The sequence below is a fragment of the Juglans regia genome, chromosome 1, assembly GCF_001411555.2.
Source record: "Juglans regia cultivar Chandler chromosome 1, Walnut 2.0, whole genome shotgun sequence".
Lineage (NCBI taxonomy): Eukaryota > Viridiplantae > Streptophyta > Magnoliopsida > Fagales > Juglandaceae > Juglans > Juglans regia.
Window position 1 is genome coordinate 28,412,326 of NC_049901.1, and position 17,141 is coordinate 28,429,466.

Consider the following 17,141-nt stretch of genomic DNA (forward strand, 5'->3'; position numbering starts at 1 on the left):
AAATTTTATATATAATATATATATTCATATATGAAATAATTTCTTATTATAATTTATAAATTATTACATAAAATGTTAATACTAAATCATTAAAAGTTTATAACTAATACTAATATATAACTTATAACTATACCAATAATCTAATATTAATACTATTATATATTCTAATATATTAATAAAAGTATAAAACAGTTTTTTTTAAATCAAATCTTTTTCTTTTATAAACAAATTTTTAATGCAAATTGTGAAACTTACATGTTAAAAAAATCGAAAAACCAGACCGGAAACCGGTAAAACTGGAAGTACTGATTTAGGAGGGTAACCGGTGCGTAATCGGTTTTGAAAAATACAAAACCGGTACATACCGGTTCGATCTTAGATTTTATCCAAAACCGGACCGGTTACACCCCTAATCATAGGATACCATGTGTCACATCCTATTTTTTTTAAATACTGATAAATCTCAACTGATAATATTCTAACATAATGTGATAACCTGGACTTAGCCAAGTTTTCGTTCATATTTCGTTATTAGGCTATTTATGGTTGTTGGGCTGAGTAAGATGGTAGAGGATACTTAGAAACTTTGGACCTGATACATTAGGCATCTAAGCCCACAAGAGAAGCCCACAAGGCCCATAGATTTTGGCCATCACATAGGTTTAGGGTTTGGAAACCCTAGTGGACCTTAGGGCACATGCCCAACTCATCACATAGTGCCACATGTCATTCCATTTGTGTCCTACACTAGGTGCAATGAACTTAGACGTGATATGGAAAAAATGGGTTGAGAGACTTTAGGGTTTTGGTAAGCCAAAAGCCCCACACACCTATCAAGGGATGCTCACCTACCTCTGCCACTTGTCACGCATGCAAAAGACCTTGTTTGAGAGAAGCACTTGACTTGACACTTGCCACTAACCTAGAGGGCTTCTAGAGGAAGGAAATGATGAGACACATTAGGAAGGCCAAGGATTTCATTCAGTGTTTTTGGTACCGTACCGTACCGGCTGGTACGACCGGTATATGCCGTACCGGCCAATCGGCCGGTACCGGTAAAGTAAGTGTTTCGTTTCGGCCGAAATTTCGGCTGTACCGGCCGGTATTTTATGTTTTGGCCGAAACACAAATTTCGGCCGGTACGCTTTTCAGCAGCTGGGTTGATGGCATTTTTGTAATTTTTGCAAACTCTAAAGGGCAATTTTGGAATTTTACCACAAAATGAAAACCTAGTTTCGGACGAATCGGACCTTCAGATTTCAGAATTCTCATTTCTCAATATCCTCAACTCTCAATTCGGCCGAACTCATTTCGGCGCCCAGGCTCCCAGTCCCAGTCCCAGCATCTCACGAGTTCACGCCTCACGGCATCACGCACGACCAGCCAGCGGCCAGCAGTCCACCGCATGACGCCGACCACCACCAGGCCTCAACTTGGTATTTTATTTTTACTATTTTTTTTGTTTATATTTATAACTTAATTTAATTATTTTTTTGTTACTTTTTTGATAAACAAATCAGAATTGTATTTTGATAGATGTTTTAGATTATATTGTTATAGTGTTTGTTTGTATTTTTATAGATATTTTAGATTATATTGTTATAGATGTTTGTTTTTATTTTGATAGATGTTTTAGATTATATTTTTATAGATGTTTGTTTGTATTTTTATAGATGTTTTAGATTATATTGTTATAGATGTTTGTTTTTATTTTGATAGATGTTTTAGATTATATTTTTATAGATGTTTGTTTGTATTTTTATAGATGTTTTAGATTATATTTTGATAGATGTTTTAGATTATATTTTTATAGATGTTTGTTTTTATTATTATAGATGATGTTTTAGATTATATTTTTATAGATGTTTGTTTTTATTTTGATAGATGTTTTAGATTATATTTTGATAGATATTTTAGATTATATTTTTATAGATGTTTGTTTATATTTTTATAGATGTTTTAGATTATATTTTTATAAATATTTTAGATTATATTGTTATAGATGTTTGTTTTTATTTTGATAGATGTTTTAGATTATATTTTGATAGATGTTTTAGATTATATTTTTATAGATGTTTGTTTTTATTCTTATAGATGATATTTTAGATTATATTTTTATAGATGTTTGTTTTTAATTTTTATTCTTATAAATGTTTTTGATTATATTGCATAAGTAGTTTAGATTTGATGAGTTTCTTCTTAATGACTTACTTATAAGTGTTAATTTGTTATACTTTAATAGTTATAAATGTCTAGTTGTCAATCAACTGGTGGTATGACTTCAACTCCAACACTTGCTCCTGTAAGATCAGAAGATCCAGCATGGGCCCATGCACGTGCTGTGCCAGGGGCAAGAAATAATACTGAATGTTTATATTGTAATAAAATAATTAGAGGTGGCGGGATCACTCGGTTGAAGCATCATCTAGCTGGAATTCCAGGCGATGTAGAAGCATGTAAAAAGGTGTCTGAAGATGTAAAATGGCAAATGAAGGAGTTGCTTAATGAAATAAAAAAAAGCAAAGAGAAGAGAAGGAGAATAAGGTCAGAGATTGGAGGCGATATAGATTTAACATCTGATGATATTGACGATCGTAATAGTATGGAGGGACAGTCTCAACTTTCAAAAGGTAAGGGGAAGTCGAAAGAATCTGGAACTGGAGAGTCAGTGGGGGGGATTGAGTAGATTTTTTGCTCCAAGAACAACTCCTGGGGCCCAACCTTCAATTAAGAGTTCTATGTGTTCAAATGAGATGATTGTAAAAGCAAAGATGGCTGTAGCACGCTGGTGGTATGATGCTAATCTGCCTTTTAATGCTGCTCAATCTAAGTTTTATCAACCAGCTATCGATGCCATGACTGCCATTGGGCCAGGATTCAAAGGCCCATCTTTATATGAGTTGAGAGGAAATTTGTTAAAAATGGCTGTGAATGAGGTTCAAGATTATTTGCAACAAATTAAGAAGATTTGGAATGAGACCGGTTGTTCGCTAATGGCAGATGGTTGGACAAACCAGAAGCAACAATCAATAATCAACTTTCTTGTTTATTGTCCGAAAGGTACAATGTTTTTGAAGTCTGTTGATACATTTGGTCTTAGAAAAGATGCTGAAACATTGTTTAATATCTTTGATGAGGTTGTTCAAGAAATTGGAGCTGAGAATCTTGTGCAGTTCATAACGGACAATGATGCAAGTTATAAAGCTGCAGGAAAAAAGTTACAACAGAAGTATGGCTCTTTCTACTGGTCCCCATGTGCAGCTCATTGCATAGATTTAATGTTGGAGAATTTTTCTGATCCAAGATATTTTTCCCTTATTGATGATACCATAAAAAAGGCAAAAAAGATAACAAAATTCATCTATAACCATGGCTGGGTTTTGGCATTGATGAGAAAAGACTTTACCAAAGGTCATGATTTGTGTCGTCCTGCAGTTACAAGATTTGCGACAAATTTTTTAAGTATCCAATGTTTGCTTTTGTTTAAGAAAGAACTTAGACAAATTTTTACTTGTGATAAATGGATTGCATCAAGTCATTCTAAGAGCAGCATAGGGAAAGAGATAGCTGAAATTGTTTTAGAAGATAAAGAGTTTTGGGTTCAATGTCAATTCATTGTTAAAGTTAGTGAACCTTTGGTTCGTGTTCTACGACTTGTTGACGGGGATGAGAAGCCTGCAATGTGATACTTGTATGATGCAATGGAAAGAGCCAAAGAGAACATAAAAGCAAGATGCAATAATAAAGTCAGCTTATTCAGTCCATTCACTAGGATCATTGATTCCAGATGGGATAGGCAGCTTCACAGTCCATTACATGCAGCGGGTTGTTTTCTTAACACTGGAATTTTGTAACACCCCGTATTTTAGTGTATTTTTATTGAAGGATTATTTTTATGTTATTCAAAAAATTATTCTCTTGTTTTAAAATTATTGAATTTTAATTGGATTATTTTTAGGATTTTTAATTGGGAAAAATTAATATTTTATGTGCTTTCTTAATATTTATTTATTGTTGTGCATTTAAACTGCTTTTCATATTTAAATTAATTACTGTGTGATTTAATTATTTCAATTTGACTTTACCATTACGTTTAAATTATTTTATTTAATTTGTGGTTTTAAAATCGTTTCCGTTGGATCATTTTCGTGACCCAAGTTATGAGGATTGGACCTCATTTCTTTTCCCCTATTTTTCTTTTCCTCCTTTTCTTTTCTTTCTTTTCTTTTTCTTCTCCCAGTATTTTCCTTTCCCGGCGCGAAGCCCAGCCCCCTCCCTCTCTCTTCCCTCCGTTTCTTTCTCTTCCACCCAGCGCCGCCGTGCGCCTCCCGTGACCAACACCGCCCCTTCCGTTCCCCTCCCCATCGGCCGGCGACCCTTCCCCGTGAATCTCAGCCCCTATCTCGCCGCCATTAGCCTCCACAACAGCCGCTTCATTTCCTTCGCGCGCTGCCGTCGCGCCACCATTGGCCACCATCTTCCTACCACTTCATCCCCGACCTCTTGGCAACCCAATGGACCCAACCCCGGCTCCGATCCGTCACCGGTGAAGCCCCACCAAGTCCATCTCCGATTTCGGCATTTTTGGCCTAAAACCACCCTTTGCGCCGTCATCCACGGCAAACCACCACCACCATTGGCTTCACCGACCTCTCTAGGCCCTACCCTATCATTTTGGGGTCTTCGTTTGTCTCCGTTGAAAAGTGGGTATTTGTGACCCACGGCCACAGTGTATTTTACACTGTGGTGTTGCTCAGACGTCGCCTTTTTCAGCTTCGTGATCCTCCGAAAATTATCATATAGCGCTGTAAGTATTTCTCCAAAGTATTCTCATGAATTTTATGTATTTTTGCACTAACGCATTTCACTGTATTTTTGGCATGCCGGACTGAGTCCGAGGAGTACGGGGGTCGGATGGATTTGTGATTGGAGTTGTTGGTTTGATTGGATTGGATTGGTTATTGGTTATTGATGGATTTTGGATTTGGTTGGTTCATGTGCATTTCATTATTTCATGCATGTTCATGTTTGTAAAGGAAAACTGGGTTTTCGTGTATTGCATTCATGTTCATGTGTTTATGAAAACTGGGTTTTCATGTGAATGATTTGTTGGGTGCGTGTGTATCACGAACCCCAAGCCGAGATGGGGCATTATCTCGGTGGAGCTCCTCTGGTTACTCGGGAGCGGAATAAACTGAGTAACGTCCCCTGGATTGTCGCTGGGCGACAATGGGATCAGACGAGAGATTCGTGCCGACTCCGTGGTCCTTCTGCTGGCGGGGACTAGAGGATGTCTGGCCATGTACTCGCTGGGCGCGGAACTGGGCATCGCTCGTTGCGTAGTGGGTGCTCGGCCATAACGCGCTGGGCGCGGAACTGGGCATCGCTACGAAGCCAAGGACGTGCGGATGGTCCCTAGGGGAGGCCATGGTGCATAGGGTATTGACGGATTAAATGGACTATTTTCTGGGAAAATAGTGTGAGTTGGATTTTGTGTAAATCATTTTCTGGGAAAATGTTTTACGGATTATTTTTGGGCCAAATGGGATTTTGGCGTGTGTTGGAAAATTATCATTTTCGGGGAAAATGATGTTTTGAGGAAAAATGCATATTTCTATCATATGCATGCATGTTAGTTGTATTAAATGCATTTTATTCCTGAGATTATTTTTGGGTTATACTTACCTGCGGTACCATTCTGTGGTAACGCAGATTTTGATGCAGATGAGGAGGAGGAGGGTGAGCCTGAGGAGACGGCTCCGCCCGAGGAGTGATCTGGGATCACTGGCTATTGTTATTTATTTTACCCTTTTGTATTTTTGGGACATGTGTTAACTTTATTTTGGATGACTGTATAACTGTTTTTAAAACTTTACTGATGTTTACTTGTATTTAAATTCTGGTACTTAGTTGACTAATCCGCTGCGTTGTTGTTGTACACCGTTGCATGTACACACACTTGGCACTTTCGTTGGGATGTGTGACCGTGTTGTCATCATCCCGGCGTCTCGATTCCTGTGTTTTCCTTACATGGGGGTCGGGGGCGCTACAGGTGGTATCAGAGCAGTTCGACTCTGGGTAAAACCACATGTCCCATAGGTGCAGTACCAGAAAGTTTTAAAAGTTGTGATTTGAAAATTATTTAATTTAAAGTTTGTGGTTTTATTGGTTTTATTTAGTTATTGTATATTACTTGTTTGTTTATTTATTTTATTGATTTATTTTATGGTATGTTATTTTATTGTTTTAATCATTTTATTGTGAGCTACTTCATTGATTTTATGCATTTTGTCGTATGCTATTTTATGTATGAAATTTTATTTGTTATGATTTGATTTTGTTTTGTTTTGTTTTGTTCGGAATTGAAAGGCGGGTTAAGGATTACGCTATGACAGGAAGATAGTATGACTGAGAAGGCCATTGTTAGGCTTGAATATTTGATGTAGTAGGCTTGAACTCTTGGTGATTGGTTTGTTTTAATATCGAGGCTCGAACATCATGGTCAGGGTGAACTTTTTGGAGTAGGAATTCGAATTGCTGTTAAGGAGGGGAATAATTTTAAATTGCTTAGGATAATTAAGGTCTTAGGTTCTGTAGGATTTATGTAATGAGTTTTTGGGGTAGGAGGTTGTAAGTTCAACAAATTTCAAGGTTAGATTTATGATAAGTTCATCTGAGGTTTGAGGCTTCATAGTTTTTAGGAAATAAGTTATGAGATTTAAGGTGGTAAGTTCAACGAGCAATTAAAGGATTACTTAGATTAGAAGTTTTCGATCTTGCCGACCTTGATAGGCAATTTGATAACATTTGGGGTTTTAGAATTTACTAGTTTTATAGGGTGAATGTTTTAGATTTGAGGTCATCAATTTTAAGGATAAGAGATGGTGCAGATTTAGGAAATGATTCTTGTTGATTTCGAGGATATAGGTCTAGTGATGGAAATGGTAATGATGATCATCTGCACGTTTGGAGGATTATTGGTTTTGGCTAAGGGTGCGTGACATTGATGTATAGGAGTGGTGAGTGGTTATGGATTTCGGAGAGTATAAGTCCTAGTTTCATTTTGGTTTGGAGGAAGAGACTTTGGTAGGTGTTGAAGAGGAGTCAACACAATAGTGGTAATTTAAGAGACCTTGGCTTGGAGTTTTTGGTGAGTTGATCGAAGTGTGCAGTTGAAGTGGGTTACTCAATGAAGCATGGTTGGGAATAGTTATTGTAATTATTTTCAGGAATTAATTGTGACTTGAGTTCACCTAGGAATTTAAATTTTTGAGGTTATACTTTCTTTTGGAAATTGAGCATCCACTTGGTTGAATTAAGGACATTGTTATTTAACTGGAAGAGAGATTGTTGGGACATCATGTATGGTGTATGATAAGATCTCCGAAGTTGAACCTTAGGTATCAACAGTGGATAAGATGATCAAGTATGCGGTTAATAAAGCATTAGGATCCTTGGATGCTTTGCAATGACTTTTGGTGGATTGAAGATTTGAGCAGTATGGTTTGCTTTGAGGTTTAATAGTGATGTACTATTGAAGGAACTAGTTGTGTTAATGCTAGCTTGTAGGAGTAGAGATAAGTGAGGGAGTTACCAAGAAGGTTTTGATAATGTTTTGGTGTAATCTATGGTGGTTCTTAGTGAGTTTAGTCACCGCTAGATTAGATGTTGTTCAGAATGTAAGTGATGAGCTTTTGGGTTTAGATTGTCAGGTAGAAGTTTATAGGCGCTCTTATTGGTTGGTTGGGTTGGAAATCGAGCATTTTAAGGTATGTTCCTTATCGTAGATGAGGTGGATGTATTTTATGGAATTGATTTTGATTAAGGTTGCGAGAGTTAATTGAGGAATTTGAGTTATAATTCGTGGTTTTTGGAAAGGGAGTATTTTTCTACCAAGATGTGATAAGAGTTTTTGGTCAATAGGAATGGAGCCACCTTGTACTCGATGGTGTTAGTTTCATGAGGACATAAGTTTTATGCATGTGGCGAATATCAGAGTGCGCAGCAGAAGCGTGGTATTTTTGGTTGTAGTCAGGAGTTCAGATTGTGCTGATTTTGGGGAATTAGTGGTGACTTGAATTTTGACAAGATACTTGTAATTGGAGATTAATAATTTAGTTGTGCAATTTGTTATTGATGGTTAGCTTTGGAAGTGGCTATTAGGTTACCAAAAGTAGAATTCAATGGAGGTTTAGAAGTTGTAGCATAGGTGTTGATTTGGAGTTGGCGGCAATAGTTTTTGCTCTTAAGATTTGGCGGCATTATCTGTATGGTGAAGCCTGTGAAGTTTATACTGATCACAAGAGCTTGAAGCATCTGTTTACTCAGAAGAATCTCAATATAAGACAGAGGCGGTAGTTAGAGCTGATTAGCGACTATCAATGTGAGATTAAGTATCATCCAGGAAAGGCAAATCTAGTCGCTGATGCTTTGAGTAGAAAGTCTCAACAAGTGGATGAAGCAGAGTCATCAGATCTGGACTCTCTCCTTTGTGGAATGAGGAGACTTCTTATCGAGAGTTCACAGCAAGAGGAATTGTTATCGTCAGTCTTGGATGTCCGAGTAGTGGATTTTGAAGAATTGAAGACTCTTCAAAGAAGGGATCCTACATTGTTAGCTATCAGGAAAAGAGTCAGGAAGTCTAGAGGACCCTTGAATTACAGCTTGGATAAGGATGGTATTCTTCGGTTTCGGGATCGTAGAGTGATTCCCCGAGATTCTGAATTTAAAGAGCGGATTTTGGCAGAAGCCCATGCGGCTCCTTATTCAGTTCATCCAGGAAGCACGAAGATGTATCGAGATTTAAAGAGGAATTTCTGGTGGGAAGGAATGAAGTTGGACATCGCTTTGTTTATTGAGAAATGTGACACGTGTCGTCGAGTAAAAGCTGAGCATCAAAGACCTGCTGGTAGACTTCAACCTCTCCCTATTCCTGAGTGGAAGTGGGATGATATTTCTATGGATTTTGTTGTGGGTTTACCGAGGACTCCTAGTGGGAAGAACTCAATTTGGGTGATTGTTGATCGGTTGACCAAGAGTGCCCATTTCTTGCCTGTTAATAATACTGACTCTTTGGGTAAGTTGACTCGATTATATGTCAAGGAGATAGTGCGTTTGCATGGAGTACCCAAGAGTATCGTGTCAGATCGGGACCCGCGGTTTACGTCCCATTTTTGGAAGAGCTTGCAGGCAGCTTTAGGCACTAAGTTGAAGTTTAGTTCTGCGTATCACCCTCAAACAGACGGTCAATCAGAGCGTACTATTCAGACTCTGGAGGATATGTTGCGGTCTTGTGTCACAGAATTTCAAGGAAGTTGGGAGAATCATCTACCGCTTATTGAATTCTCTTATAATAACAGTTTTCATTCCTCCATTCAGATGGCCCCGTATGAAGCTTTGTATGGAAGGAAGTGTAGATCGCCCTTGTGTTGGGATGAAGTCGGCGAGAGCAAATTGTTTGGGCCTGAGATAATTCAAGAAATGAAGGATCAAGTTCAGTTTATAAGGACTAAAATGGCGGAAGAGCAAAGTCGCCAGAAGAGTTACACAGATATAAGCAGAAGAGACTTATCATTTGAAGTAAGTGATTGGGTTTATCTTAAAGTCTCTCTTATGAAAGGCTTTAAGCGCTTTGGTAAGAAATGAAAGTTTAGTCCAAGATATGTTGGCCATTTTCAGATCGTAGAGAAGGTTGGGCTTGTTGCTTATAGAGTGGCCTTGCTGGACTATTTTGACGGTATGTTCTAAGTATGCTCTCGGTTGAATCTTGTTCCTGTCTTAGTTTAATGTTTCACCTTGCTAATTTCGAGGACGAAATTTTTTTTAAGGGGGGGAGAATGTAACACCCCGTATTTTAGTGTATTTTTATTGAAGGATTATTTTTATGTTATTCAAAAAATTATTCTCTTGTTTTAAAATTATTGAATTTTAATTGGATTATTTTTAGGATTTTTAATTGGGAAAAATTAATATTTTATGTGCTTTCTTAATATTTATTTATTGTTGTGCATTTAAACTGCTTTTCATATTTAAATTAATTACTGTGAGATTTAATTATTTCAATTTGACTTTACCATTACGTTTAAATTATTTTATTTAATTTGTGGTTTTAAAATCGTTTCCGTTGGATCATTTTCGTGACCCAAGTTATGAGGATTGGACCTCATTTCTTTTCCCCTATTTTTCTTTTCCTCCTTTTCTTTTCTTTCTTTTCTTTTTCTTCTCCCAGTATTTCCTTTCCCGCGCGCGAAGCCCAACTCTCCCTCTCTCTTCCGTCCGTTTCTTTCTCTTCCACCCAGCGCCGCCGTGCGCCTCCCGTGACCAACACCGCCCCTTCCGTTCCCCTCCCCATCGGCCGGCGACCCTTCCCCGTGAATCTCAGCCCCTATCTCGCCGCCATTAGCCTCCACGCGCAACACCCTGCCGCGGCTTCATTTCCTTCGCGCGCCGCCGTCGCGCCACCATTGGCTACCATCTTCCTACCACTTCATTCCCGACCTCTTGGCAACCCAATGGACCCAACCCCGGCTCCGATCCATCACCGGTGAAGCACAACCAAGTCCATCTCCGATTTCGGCATTTTTGGCCTTAAACCACCATTTGCGCCGTCATCCACGGCAAACCACCACCACCATTGGCTTCACCGACCTCTCTAGGCCCTACCCTATCATTTTGGGGTCTTCGTCTGTCTCCGTTGAAAAGTGGGTATTTGTGACCCACGGCCACAGTGTATTTTACACTGTGGTGTTGCTCAGACGTCGCCTTTTTCAGCTTCGTGATCCTTCGAAAATTGCTTTATAGCGCTGTAAGTATTTCTCCAAAGTATTCTTGTGAATTTAATGTATTTTTGCACTAACGCATTTCACTGTATTTTTGGCATGCCGGACTGAGTCCGAGGAGTACGGGGGTCGGATGGAGTTGTGATTGGAGTTGGTTTGATTGGATTGGATTGGTTATTGGTTATTGGTTATTGGTTATTGATGGATTTGGATTGGTTGGTTCATGTGCATTTCATGCATGTTCATGTTTGTAAAGGAAAACTGGGTTTTCGTGTATTGCATTCATGTTCATGTGTTTATGAAAACTGGGTTTTCATGTGAATGATTTGTTGGGTGCGTGTGTATCACGAACCCCAAGCCGAGATGGGGTATTATCTCGGTGGAGCTCTTCTGGTTACTCGGGAGCGGAATAAACTAAGTAACATCTCCTGGATTGTCGCTGGGCGACAATGGGATCGGACGAGAGATTCGTGCCGACTCCGTGGTCCTTCTGCTGGCGGGGACTAGAGGATGTCTGGCCATGTACGCGCTGGGCGCGGAACTGGGCATCGCTCGTTGCGTAGTGAGTGCTCGGCCATGTACGCGCTGGGCGCGGAACTGGGCATCGCTACGAAGCCAGGACGTGCGGATGGTCCCTAGGGGAGGCCATGGTGCATAGGGTATTGACGGATTAAATGGACTATTTTCTGGGAAAATAGTGTGAGTTGGATTTTGTGTAAATCATTTTCTGGGAAAATGTTTTACGGATTATTTTTGGGCCAAAGCGGATTTTGGCGTGTGTTGGAAAATTATCATTTTCGGGGAAAATGATGTTTTGAGAAAAAATGCATATTTCATCATATGCATGCATGTTAGTTGTATTAAATGCATTTTATTCCTGAGATTATTTTTGGGTTATACTTACCTGCGTTACCATTCTGTGGTAACGCAGATTTTGATGCAGATGAGGAGGAGGAGGGTGAGCCTGAGGAGACGGCTCCGCCCGAGGAGTGATCTGGGATCACTGGTTATTGTTATCTTATTTTACCCTTTGTATTTTTGGGACATGTGTTAACTTTATTTTGGATGACTGTATAACTGCTTTTAAATCTTTACTGATGTTTACTTGTATTTAAATTCTGGTACTTAGTTGACTAATCCGCTGCGTTGTTGTTGTTGTCCACTGTTGCATGTACACACACTTGGCACTTTCGTTGGGATGTGTGACCGTGTTGTCATCATCCCGGCGTCTCGATTCCTGTGTTTTCCTTACATGGGGGTCGGGGGCGCCACAAATTTACTATAGCCCCAATTTTAAAAATAAAAATGATGTTATAAGAGGCTTCAACAGCTGTGTTATGAAAATGGAACTTGATCCCGATAATCAAGACAAGATCATTGCAGAACTTGACTTGTATAAGAATGCAATAGGTGAGTTTGGACATTCTTTAGCAATCCGCCAGCGTGATAAGATTAATCTAGGTATTATCATTTATCAATATCATTTGTTAAATAGTGTGACTTTGTACTTTAAATTTTATCTTATTTTATTTTTACTTGTATTTAATTAATAATTTATAATTGCATTATTGTTATAGTTGCATGGTGGACCCAATTTGGTTGCGAGGTTCCAACGCTTCAAAGGTTTGCTGTTCGAGTACTAAGTCAATGTTGTAGTGCAACTGGATGTGAGAGAAACTGGAGCACATTTGATTTTATTCATTCGAAGAAGAGAAATAGAAGTGCATAAACGTTTGAATGACTTAGTATTTGTTCGTTATAACTTGAAGCTGAGAGAGAGGTAAATTTTTTTAATACTAATGTTTTCACTGTTGAAAAATATATAACATTTTCACTTATGTTTGATTTTATTTTGACAGGAGCATAAAAAAAGGAAGAGATGCTTTAGATCCAATCAATCTTGAAAACATTGATTTGATGAAAGAATGGGTAGGTGAAGAATCTGAGCTTCTTGATGGAGAAGATTTGGATTGGGCAAGTATTGAGGAGCCATTGGCCTCACTAAATGAGGAAGACAATTATAATATTGGTGTTGATGTTGATGACGGAGATGACGTTGATGAAAATATTTTGATTAACATGTCGAATCCTGATCCTTATTGTCTTTTTGATGAGGATGATCATCTTTGATGACGTAGTGAAGTTACTGATTTTATCATGATAATATTGGTATTTATAACTTTATGTTAGTTGTAACTTAAAACTTAAGACTTGTATTGAGAATATTGAGTTTGACTTATTTTGTTGTTATTTTGGAATACAGTTAATGCTTGTATATATATAATTTATCTAGGTTTAAATTATTCCAAAACGGTATACAAAACGGTACTGGTACGGTACGGTACCGGTACCGAAACGGTATTGTGACCGAAATATTATGCCAGAACGGTACACGAAACGGTACCGGTACCGAAATATTTCATTCCAGTGCCTTGACCGGTACGGCTTCCGGTACGGTATTCAAAACTTTGATTTCACTTGGCCAACTCACCCTCACCAACCACTCATACTTGCATGCCAGTTGTCATGTTTGTGCGAGTTCCAAGAGGATCCCATGGAGAAGTGGCGCCTAGGGGGAGTTCAAATGGCAAGGGCACGAGCCACTAAGAGGATGGAGTTTCGGATTCAAAGGGGAAATGCCTAATGTCACTCATGCATGATACTAGAAGAGTGAAATGATAGAGAAGTGGAAGAGCTGCATTGGGATGAGGCAAAAACCTAGTCCCTAGGTTTCGGCCAACACACATTTGCTCACATGATGCCACTTGTCACTCACTTGTCAAAATCCTAGAGAGAGAACCATGGGGAAGAGGAAAAGTTTGCTTGAGAAATGACACACATGCCCATTGAAGAATCTAGAAGAATCTTAAGGTAAGAAGAAGATAGAGGGTTGGCTAGGGCAAGGTGTTGTACAAGCCACCACCCACCTAGGAACCAACCACACGTTACCCTAGATCTAGGAAGGAGAAATATTTTCTTGGGGAGATGAGAGGATTTTCGACAACCACACACACACACGCCCCACTTGCCAAATGTTAAGCATGCACACGTGTAGTTGTCCAACACTGATTTAGGGTTTGAGTTTGACCTTTTTGCCACCAAGTTCAATGAACTTAGACACATGGAGGAGGGCATAGATGGAATTAGGATTTCGGATTGGGGAAGCCACACGCCACTTGTCCAAAAGACCTTTGGTTCTCCAACACATTCACATTATGAGGAAGGTGAAGAGATACTCGGACAAGATGCCAAGTGGCATCCATGCACCAAGACCTTTGGTTTTCCAAGGAGGGAAAAATGCCTATAAGAAGGGTGGAGCCGAAAATGGGTAGTCATTTGGTCATTTTCTGATTTTTCCTTGTGTTACACGGCTACACCACTCTCTCTTACTTTCCACTATTTTCTCTCCACAAAAACACCACACACACCCCTACCTTCTTCCTCCAACCACCATTTCAAGCACACCAAGGAGTACCAACACCATCTAAGGGGGAAGAGCACACAAGGTAATGACCATTCACTTGTCTCTTACACACACACACACACGGCCAAAGAAAGAAACAAGAATAGGGTTTCGGACTTCATGAGTTTGCACATACACACGAACACACACACACATTCAAGAGGGCTAGGGTTTTTCTTCAAGAGGGAGAGAGAGATCCGAACCTCCACTTGCCTTAAGCAAGTGAATATAAAACTTTGAAAAGGAAGGAGAGTTGCGGACACTACACTTAGATAAGCTAGGGTTTATTTTTTTGGATTTGAGAGTAAAGTCTGAATGTTAAGGAGCCCTTCTTGCCGTGGGAATGAGTTTCATGAGCTATGTACACAACACACACTCACACAAGAGATTAGGGTTTTAGATCACCATGTCTAATGAATCTCAATAAGCATTTTCAGCTTGCTCTTTGTAATCGTTGGATTTTTTAAGTAGACCTTCAACTTACTCTTGGATAATATGTGTATATGATGTGTGAAATTGTATTTGCTTGATATTAGATTGAATGAAATCTTTTATCATGTTATATACTCGATTTTACCTAAATATGTGTTGCCATATTGATCGTTGGTTAAATGAAATGTCGTGTAATACCATGCCTTGTATTCGAATCTATATGATTATGTTGCCATGTTACTTGATGATGTTATACCCAACATGCTAGATGTTATAAGTCCATGTTACTTTTGTAAAATCATCCTTTCAAGTACTATATGTTTCGACCACGCATAGTGAATCTCTTTTACCCTTTGTTAATTGTTGAATGTTATTGTTCGTATGTGTAAATCAAGTATTCGCATGTTCTAATATTTTCAAGCTGTAACGTGGGATGTATATTATTTGTATGATTGTATGAATCACAACATACATGATTACATGATCCATGAAAGGAACAAAGCATCATAAGTCAATGTCACATGCATTGGGTTTGTGCACTATTTTCAAGAAATGAGTTAATAAACATTTTGTCATGACCTCAAATGATAGGACGGTGGAATGCCCTAGTGGAACTCATTTGTCTACTCTGAAGTGTTTAAATAGAGTGGTAGTGTAATACCCGGGCATAACGCCAAGCCTGTTTTATATTTTTGGGTTAAGTATATGAAAAGCCTAGTTGAAATTTTTTCGAATACTATTTTTTTTATGGGCCCAAATTGGTTTTTATCTGTTATCAAATTTTTTTTGGACTCTACCCGATCACCGTATGGCCCACGCCCATTTTTATTAAACTGGAGTCTCGATCGCAGTTTGTTTTTAAAAATCCCTTTACATGTCTCTTTTCAATAGTCATAAGCTTACATGTCTAATGTATTTACCCACTCCATGCACACGCACGTCTCCTTCATTTCTCTAGGGTTTTTTCGTCACCTATATATATACACATCAGCCCCTACTTTAACTTCAGCAAGACGCAGCCCCCATGGAGTCCCATGCACGGCAGCGCAGCCAGTCCCACCTCCAGGCCAACCCTCCATGTCGGGGTAAGCCTACGCCACAGCCTCCACCCCATGTAAATTTCTACCCAAACTTGCACCATTGCAAAACTATACCGGAGGTAACCTTGCTGCAGCACCTGAAGCAGCCGTAGCCTTCCTCTCCACCCTCGAAAACAGCCCAAACAGTTGCCACCATCACCAACTTCTGTGGGAAGTGGAAATTGCAGGTGCTCTGTTTTGAAGCCATGGAGACAGAGCATCCTCGTCCAAACCAAGAGCCATGCCTAGCCACAGTTGGGTAGTGACGTCACAGTCAACAACAACAGATAACGCCGGAGATTAAGCCTCCACCGCCTAGTGATGTCCAGCGCCACCATCCGAAGCGCCATGCACGCCGCGTGATGCGTACAACTCTCTCTCTTAGCATTATTCCACCGCGAGCCACTACAAACTGCCATCTTTCGTGTCAAAAACCACCGTAAGAGCAACATAAATCATCAGCTGTGACACCCTCGTCACCCCATGTCGATCGGTGAGCCCACTGACTCTCCTCCATATTTGTTCTCTCACGGTTGCTCTCTTTCACTCTCAGTGCTCTCTCGCTTATCACCCTCTCTCTCTGTCATTAGTTGGTCTCTCTATCTATAACCAGTGTTCTATCACCGTCCCCCACCACCGTAAACAATCGCCCAGCTTGCCGCCTTCGCGCCCTCCATCTCTCAGTGAGTATTGGTTCCTCTACCATGCAAAGTGATACGGTTATGATTTTGTATTTATAAATCTCTATTATTTCCAAAAGTGCCCTGATATGTTTTATTTAATTCCTAAAACACCCTTATCATCAAACTAATTATAGATTGATCACGTTTTGGTCTATATATATTAAACTCACTTTGTGTAGGTTTTGTTTCAGATAAACATTTGAGATATATTATTAGTGATAATATATTTTTAGAAGTACATGGTAAGTGCAAGATTTTATTTTGAACCTTTTCAAAAGAAATTGATTAGTCAATTTTTATTAAATGAAATTTTTACTTTCCTATTTTTATCAGTTTTGTTATAATTATGTTAAGAGAATTTTTTAAACTAGAGATGTATTTTTTTTTTTTTTTGTGTGTGGCATAGTTGTATTTAGTGTAATATTATTATGTTATTTTAGAAATGACTTAGAGTACAATAGTCAGAACAATTAAGTGAATATTGATGATTTTGGGAAGTGATTGTATTTTTAGGATTAAGAGAATTTTAGACATTTAGGAAAAACAGGTTATTTTAGTATTTCAAGTTTAAGAATCGAAATACTTGTTCGATTGAAATTTATGGGAGTTACATGACAATTTTATAGGTGACGATTGATTTTCGTTCAGTGCTGTTGGGGAGAATTTTTGATAAGCTAAGAAATTCAGGTAAGCAGGGTTCCTATGC